The sequence below is a fragment of the Bufo bufo genome, chromosome 2 (genome assembly GCF_905171765.1).
Source record: "Bufo bufo chromosome 2, aBufBuf1.1, whole genome shotgun sequence".
Classification (NCBI taxonomy): Eukaryota; Metazoa; Chordata; class Amphibia; order Anura; family Bufonidae; genus Bufo; species Bufo bufo.
Genome location: NC_053390.1, coordinates 506685350 through 506694575, shown reverse-complemented (window position 1 = coordinate 506694575; position 9226 = coordinate 506685350).

Below are 9226 nucleotides of genomic sequence, written 5' to 3'. Positions count from 1 at the left end.
CCTTGCAAAGAAAGGTGGCTATATTGGTCACTGATTTGTTTTTGTTTTGTTTTTGAATGTCAGAAATGTATATTTGTGAATGTTGAGATGTTATATTGGTTTCACTGGTAAAAATAAATAATTGAAATGGGTATATATTTGTTTTTTGTTAAGTTGCCTAATAATTATGCACAGTAATAGTCACCTGCACACACAGATATCCCCCTAAAATAGCTAAAACTAAAAACAAACTAAAAACTACTTCCAAAAATATTCAGCTTTGATATTAATGAGTTTTTCGGGTTCATTGAGAACATGGTTGTTGTTCAATAATAAAATTAATCCTCAAAAATACAACTTGCCTAATAATTCTGCACTCCCTGTAATGTGGCCATTACTAATTCTGGGACTTACCCGGGGCGCTCCACTATAACGTCAGAGCGCCCCACGCGCATGGATCACATGATCGCATGGCATCTTTACTGTTGGCGTTCAGCTCGGACCTTCACCTGACTGCAGACCCTGGTATGTGGACCTTTAATAAAACTAGTTGAGTATATATGAACTTTACATACCTTGGTATTATTTAAACCCTTTGTGTATAAAGCTCTGCTTGTATGCATTTCTGCTTGTCATAAACTTGTTTTGTTGTCTTATATACCTACAGAATTATAAGGATATCACAGACTACAATACAGGCATCGAGAGGAATATTTTTAATCAAGTTGTTTGGGGCACATATCGATTCTATTTTAATTATAATGTTTAAAGCTAAGTTTTATATAAACAAGTCACAAACAGGGTTTTTTGTAGCTTTCAGCTATTTTTCTTTTGTTTCTGCTTGTCACAAAGTTACATGAAGGTGGACATGCTACGGTCAACAGCATGCCAGGACAACTACAATTGTCAGGTGTTCTGGACCCAGGAAATACATACGGTGTGTGGGTTAGTATAATTTTTTTCATTTAGGTTTTATTTGAACATAAAAGCAGGGGTTTTGCTCAAGCCCCCAATGCATGTGTTACATTTTCAATTTAACATCTTAGGTTCTTCACTTTTCTATCATCCTCCTCGTCCTGTTGTCTCAACAGAGTTATCCTACTCCAACCCCCAATACTATTCCCACTGTGTTCCTAAGTACCTCCAAAATGCTATACTTAAAGGTAACCTGTCACCGATTTGATACATACAGTTGCAAGAAAAAGTATGTGAACCCTTTGTAATGATATGGATTTCTGCACAAATTGGTCATAAAATGTGATCTGATCTTCATCTAAGTCACAATAGACAATCACAGTCTGCTTAAACTAATAACACACAAAGAGTTAAATGTTACCATGTTTTTATTGAACACACCATGTAAATATTCACAGTGCAGGTGGAAAAAGTATGTGAATCCCTAGACTAATGACATCTCCAAGAGCTAATTGGAGTGAGGTGTCAGCCAACTGGAGTCCAATCAATGAGATGAGATTGGAGGTGTTGGTTACAGCTGCCCTGCCCTATAAAAAACACACTCCAGTTCTGGGTTTGCTTTTCACAAGAAGCATTGCCTGATGTGAATGATGCCTCGCACAAAAGAGCTCTCAGAAGACCTACGATTAAGAATTGTTGACTTGCATAAAGCTGGAAAGTGTTATAAAAGTATCTCCAAAAGCCTTGCTGTTCATCAGTCCATGGTAAAAACAAATTGTGTATAAATGGAGAAAGTTCAGCACTGCTGCTACTCTCCCTAGGAGTGGCCATCCTGTAAAGATGACTGCAAGAGCACAGCGCAGACTGCTCAATGAGGTGAAGAAGAATCCTAGAGTGTCAGCTAAAGACTTACAAAAGTCTCTGGCATATGCTAACATCCCTGTTAGCGAATCTACGATATGTCAAACACAAAACAAGAATGGATTTCATGGGAGGATACCACCGAGAAAGCCACTGCTGTCCAAAAAAAACATTGCTGCACGTTTACAGTTTGCACAAGAGCACCTGGATGTTCCACAGCAGTACTGGCAAAATATTCTGTGGACAGATGAAACCAAAGTTAGTGTTGTGTGTTTCTTCCAAACAACTCATGTGTGGAGAAAAAGAGGCACAGAACACCAACATCAAAACCTCATCCAAACTGTGAAGTATGGTGGTGGGAGCATCATGGTTGGGGCTGCTTTGCTGCATCAGGGCCTGGACGGATTGCCATCATTGAAGGAAAAATGAATTCCCAAGTTTATCAAGACATTTTGCAGGAGAACTTAAGGCCATCTGTCCACCAGCTGAAACTCAACAGAAGATGGGTGTTGCAACAGGACAACGACCCAAAGCATAAGTAAATCAACAACAGAATGGCTTAAACAGAAGAAAATACACCTTCTGGAGTGGCCCAGTCCTGACCTCAACCCGATTGAGATGCTGTGCCATGACCTCAAGAAAGCGATTCACACCAGACATCTCAAGAATATTGCTGAACTGAAACAGTTCTGTAAAGAGGAATGGTCAAGAATTACTCCTGACCATTGTGCACGTCTGATCTGCAACTACAGGAAACGTTTGGTTGAAGTTATTGCTGCCAAAGGAGATTCAACTAGTCATTAAATCCAAGGGTTCACATACTTTTGCCACCTGCACTGTGAATGTTTACATGGTGTGTTCAATAAAAACATGATAACATTTAATTATTTGTGTGTTATTAGTTTAAGCAGACTGTGATGGTCTATTGTTGTGACTTAGATGAAGATCAGATCTCATTTTATGACCAATTTGTGCAGAAATCCATATCATTCCAAAGGGTTCACATACTTTTTCTTGCAACTGTATGCAAATTATGCTGAGATGTGTCCTGTACGTGAGATGAGTCAGGGACAGGACTCATCTCAGGTTAATTTGCATATGTGTAAAATTGTTTTTTTTTTACGCAATAAAAGCACACAGAGCTATGGGGACTGGTTATTGCGGATGTGCTAGCGGCCATCTAGCAACCCGTGTCCTCAGCTCTATACACAAAATCCCGGTGACAGGTTCCCTTTAAGAAATAATAGTGCAATACAGATAGTCTCCAAAGTGTTTCTAAAAATCCCACCAATAATACTTTTTTCCCCAGAGTGCCCTCATTAGTAATAGTGCACTTTGCAGTGATAATGCTCCCCAAGCATGCCTGTTAGAAGTAATTCCCTCCATATTAATGCCCCTACAGAACCCCCCTGTAATAATAATGTCCCATAATGCCCGCAGTAGTGATATAGCTCCCCAAAGTACCCCTGTGGTAATAAGGCCCCTCCATAAGGCTCCCGGTAGAGCCCCCGTAGTTATAACGGCCCCTATAGTGCCTCCAGTAGTTATAATTAGGGATGAGCCAATCGAGCTTCATATCCAAGATCCGAAGTCGATTCGCTCAAATTTTCATTTTAATGCTGTACAGAGATCCGCCTCCATACTGCATTAAAATGTATGGGCTCCGGCAAGGGAAATTCATTATTACTGAAGTCTCGTGGGAGTTCGGTGAATAACTTCGGGATTTGATTTTTCAACTTGAAAACCATTTAAAACGTGGTCCTGAAGTGAGCTTTGGTATCAAGGTACCAGCCGATTTCGGATTCCTGTTTGAAAATGGCTTTCAATTTTTAAAATCAAATGCCAAAGTTATTCACTAAAGTCTCCCGAAACTTCAGTGATAATTCATTTCAACTCGCCGAAGCCCATACATTTGAATACTGTATGGAGGTGAATCTCCATACAGTATTCAAACAGAGTTTTGAACGAAGGGACATCGGATCTAGGATCCGAAGCTCACATCGCTCATCACTAGTTATAATGCCCCCATAGTACCACCAGTAGGTATAATGGCCTTTATAGTGCCTCAGTAATTATAGAGACCTCCTATAGTACTCCAGTAGTTATAATGGGCCCTTGTAGTGCTTAAAGTAGTTGTAATGCATCCTATACTGCCCCCTATAGTGCTTCCAGTAGATATAATACCCATATAGTACTCCAAGTACACATATAGTGCCTCTAATTATAATGGCACCCTGGAGTTTCCTCCTAGTAGTTATAATGCCTCTGCAGTTCTCATAGATATAACCCCAACCTGTAGTCCCCCAGTAGGTATAATGTCCAATAGTGCTCCTAGTAGTAATAATTCCCTATACAGTGCCCAAGTTGTAGTGGCCCTAGTAAGTATAATGCCCCTTTTAGTGCCTACAGTAGGTATAACTTCCCTTGCAGTGCCCCCTGTAGTTATAATGTACCCCCACATACTGCCCCATCACTATCTTCATTATTCAATTTGGCTGCTTCACCAAATTTTACAATAAAATGCATTTGTTTGGAAGTAGCGGGTGCAATGACGGGGAACAGTGATTGAGCCGCCCCCCATCATTGAATGCCTCAGTTACCACGTTTATCACTGATCGCGGCATCTGAGATGAATATTAAGGCCTTTAAATTGTACTTACTTTATACTTCTCGGCGCAAAGAGGCCGCCGTGGTCATCTTGCTTGAGGATCCAGCACGCAATGTCATGTGGTGCATAGTAGACCATTTACAGGGGCTGCCTCAGTTTTTATTAAGCTTGGACCTGATTTGCAACAGTTCGATTTCTAACTTAATTCGACCATAGACATTAGGTTAATGTTGGCTGAACCAGCCGATCATCTAATGTATATGGAGGGCTAATTTCAACAATAACTACTGCCTGCTCATTCTTCTACATCTCTCTGCAGCATTTGACACTGTAGACCACCATCTCCTACTCTAATCCTTAAGAACACCCCTCTCTTAGTTTTCTTACTATCTCTCTGGCCGCTCTTTAATTGCATCATTTGCTGGTTCTAATTCCCCTTCTCTCCCTCTTGCTGTTGGGGTTTCTCAGGATTACTGTACAGAACTATACACTTCAACTAGAGATGAGCAAATTTCCGCTTATGAAATTCGTTCATACTTCCTTTGGTGGTAAAATGTGAATTGCGTTATGGATTCCGTTACCACGGACCATAGCGCAATTCTATGACGGAATGAATAACAGAATTCGCTCATCTCTAACTTCAACCCGTGACATCACCCCTGCTGTTATACAGAACACCAGTGACTGTCTGCTGCTTCTAACCCCATGTCATCTATCTGAAACTGAATCTGTAAAAAACTACTGTTTTCTCCATCTACTAACCTACCTAAACCTGATATTGCCCTCTCAGTGTGTGGCACTAGTATAATAGTATCTCCCCTACAGTGCTGCTCCCCCCTACATCTCCTCCCTCATTTCTGTCTACGATCCTACCCATGCTCTACATTCTGCAAAAGACTTACGACATCCACCCTAATCCAAACCTCTCAATTCCGTCTCCAAGACTTCTCCCGAGCTGCACCAGTTCTCTGTAATGTCATACCCCAAGCAATTAGGTTAATTCACAACATTCACAATGTAAGCTCTCCCTAAAAACACATCTTTTTAGGGTGGTATATCTCATCCCCTAATCTAGTTCTTCTCCATTCACTTCCACCCCTTCATCCAACATCTTTCTTCTGAACCTGATCTATCATCAATCACTATCCACCACACCCCATGCACTTGACACTACAGATACTGGCTCATGCCGATTTTTATCTACTACACTATTGTGTTAAGATGGTAAAAAGCACGTTTTACCTTTTGTGTCACTCCGATCTCCTTATAAATTGTAAGCTCTTGTGAGCAGGGCCCTCATTCCTCTTGTCTTTATTTGTTGACTTGATTGTTGCCATGTTATTTATGCCTGTTTGAACATGAACCTCCTGATTGTAAAGCGCTGAGGAATATGTTGGCGCTATATAAATAAAGATTATTAAACCACATATTTTGTATCTGTACCTTCCTCCATGCCTTAACAGGATGACATGGAAGTGATGGTTATCAGGAGTAGCACAGTGATATATAATATGTAGTCTATTTTGTAGTTGTTGCTAATAGCTTAACTAACAGGTCTTTTGTTAACTTTAAAAAGGACAGTTAAAGGCTGCCAGTGAAAAGGCTGAGGATTAACAAAATACCCACCCAGCAAATCTTTCTGCGTGAAAATAGGCGTGAAGTGACTGACTGGAAACTTTTACGGCTATTGCATAATTCAACAGTTCAGAGGAATAAATACTTCACACATTTTATGCTGCGTGCTGAAAATGTCAAATAAAACCTGATGACTACAAATTTATACACCCTGGGCAGATTTTCTAATCCTGTACAGTGAGGAACAGAAGTATTTGAACACCCTGCGATTTTGGAAGTTCTCTCACTTAGAAATCATGGAGGGGTCTGAAATTCACATTGTAGGTGCATTCCCACTCAGACAGAATAAAAAAAAATTAAAAAAAAATTCTAGAAATCACATTGCATGATTTTTAAAGATCTTTTTTTGTCTTGCACTGCTGAACATATGTATTTGAACACCTGAGAAACAGCAAGAATTCTGGCTCTCAAAGACCTGTTACTGTCCCCTTAAGGACACATGACGTGCCGCTACAGCATGTTTTCCGAGTCCTTAAGGACACATGACGTACCGGTACGTCATGTGTTGTTCCGATCACTGCCGCCCAGCGGGCGGTGATCGGAACAAGGTGCCTGCTCAAATCATTGAGCAGGCACCTCGGCTAAATGCGCGGGGGGGTCCCGTGACGCCTCCGTGTCGGCGATCGCAACAAACCGCAGGTCAATTCAGACCTGCAGTTTGCTGCGCTTTCTGCAGTTTCTGATCCCCACGGTCCCTGACCGCGGGGATCAGAAACTTTAATATGCCTAAAATAAGATTTTTCACCCCCCTGAATGATTTTATGCCGGTGGGTGGTGCAGGGGGAGGTTGCAGGCAGTGCGGGAAAATTTATTGGTGTCCAGTGGTTATACCAGAGTGTCAGCAGATTGCTGACACACTGGTATAAATGGCTGACATCTGTGCAGATGTCAGCCGTTTAACCCTTTCCATATCCAAAGGTTAACAGTCAGGGTCAGGGAGCTCCCTCCCTCTCCCATGGGGGGGCTGCTGTACCTTTGCAGCCCCCAGACAGGATGGGGTGACAGAGGGAGGAAGCCCCCCCTCCTTACCCTTCCCCGTCTGCTTAGTCGTGGCAGACGGGGAAGGTTCCCATGGCAACAGGACGCCTTCTCAGGCATCCTGCTGTCCATGGTGCTGAACAGATCTGTGCTATAGGCATAGATCTGTTCAGACAAAGTGTAAGTAAAATACAGTACAATACACTATATAGTGTACTGTACTGTATTATACAGACATCAGACCCACTGGATCTTCAAGAACTAAGTGGGTCTGGGTCAAAAAAAAAAAAAAAGTGAAAAAAGTAAAAGATAAAAAAATAAAATACACTACACATATTAGGTATCGCCGCGTCCGTAACGACCTGATCTATAAAATGTTCATGTTACTTTCCCCGCACGGTGAACGCCATAAAAAAATAAAAAACTATGAGGAAATTGAAATTTTGCCCACCTTACTTCCCAAAAAAGGTAATAAAAGTGATCAAAAAAGTTGCATGTACGCCAAAATAGTACCAAACAGTCATCTCATCCCGCAAAAATCATACCCTACCCAAGATAATCGCCCAAAAACTGAAAAAACTATGGCTCTTAGACTATGGAAATACTAAGACATGATTTTTTTTTGTTTCAAAAATTAAATCATTGTATAAAACTTACATAAATAAAAAAAATATATACATATTAGGCATCGCCGCGTCCGTATCGACCGGCTCTATAAAAATATCACACAACTTAACCCCTCAGGTGACCACCGTAAAAAAATAAAAATAAAAACGGTGTAAAAAAAAAGCCATTTTTTGTCATCTTACGTCACAAAAAGTGTAATAGCAAGCAATCAAAAAGTCATATGCACCCCAAAATAGTGCCAATCAAACAGTCATCTCATCCCACAAAAAAGGAGACCCTACTTAAGATAATCGCCCAAAAACTGAAAAAACTATGGCTCTTAGACTATGGAAATACTAAAACATGATTTTTTTTTGTTTCAAAAATTAAATCATTGTATAAAACTTGCATAAATAAAAAAATTGTATACATATTAGGTATCGCCGCGTCCGTGACAACCTGCTCTATAAAAATACCACATGATCTAACCTGTCAGATGAATGTTGTAAATAACAAAAAAAACGGCGACAAAAAAGCTATTTCTTGTTACCTTGCCTCACAAAAAGTGTAATATAGAGCAACCAAAAATCATATGTACCCTAAACTAGTACCAACAAAACTGCCACCCTATCCCAGAGTTTCTAAAATGGGGTCACTTTTTTGGAGTTTCTTCTCTAGGGGTGATCAGGGGGGCTTCAAATGGGACATGGTGTCAAAAAAACCAGTCCAGCAAAATCTGCCTTCCAAAAACCGCATGGCATTCCTTTCCTTCTGCGCCCTGCCGTGTGCCCGTACAGCAGTTTACGACCACATATGGGGTGTTTCTGTAAACTACAGAATCAGGGCCATAAATAATGAGTTTTGTTTGGCTGTTAACCCTTGCTTTGTAACTGGAAAATAAATATTAAAATGGAAAATCTGCCAAAAAAGTGAAATTTTGAAATTGTATCTCTATTTTCCATTAAATCTTGTGCAACACCTAAAGGGTTAACAGTTTGTAAAATCAGTTTTGAATACCTTGAGGGGTGTAGTTTCTTAGATGGGGTCACTTTTATGGAGTTTCTACTCTAGGGATGCATCAGGGGGGCTTCAAATGGGACATGGTGAAAATAAACCAGACCAGCAAAATCTGCCTTCCAAAAACCATACGGCGCACCTTTCCCTCTACGCCCTACTGTGTGCCAGTACAGTAGTTTACGGCCACATATGGGGTGTTTTTGCAAACTACAGAATCGAGGCAATAAATATAGCATTTTGTTTGGCTGTTAACCCTTGCTTTATTACTGGAAAAAATGGATTAAAATGGAAAATTTGCCAATTTTTTTTTTCGAAATTCTGAAATTTTATCACCATTTGCCATTAACTCTTGTGGAACACCTAAAGGGTTAACAACGTTTGTAAAATCAGTTTTGAATACCTTGAGGGGTGTAGTTTCTAGAATGGGGTCATTTTTGGGTGGTTTCTATTATGTAAGCCTCACAAAGTGACTTCAGACCTGAACTGGTCCCTAAAAAGTGGGTTTTTGAAAATTTCTAAAAAATTTCAAGATTTGCTTCTAACCTTCTAAGCCTTGTAACATCCCCCAAAAATAAAATCTCATTCCCAAATTGATCCAAACATGAAGGTTTAAAAGTGATCAAAAAA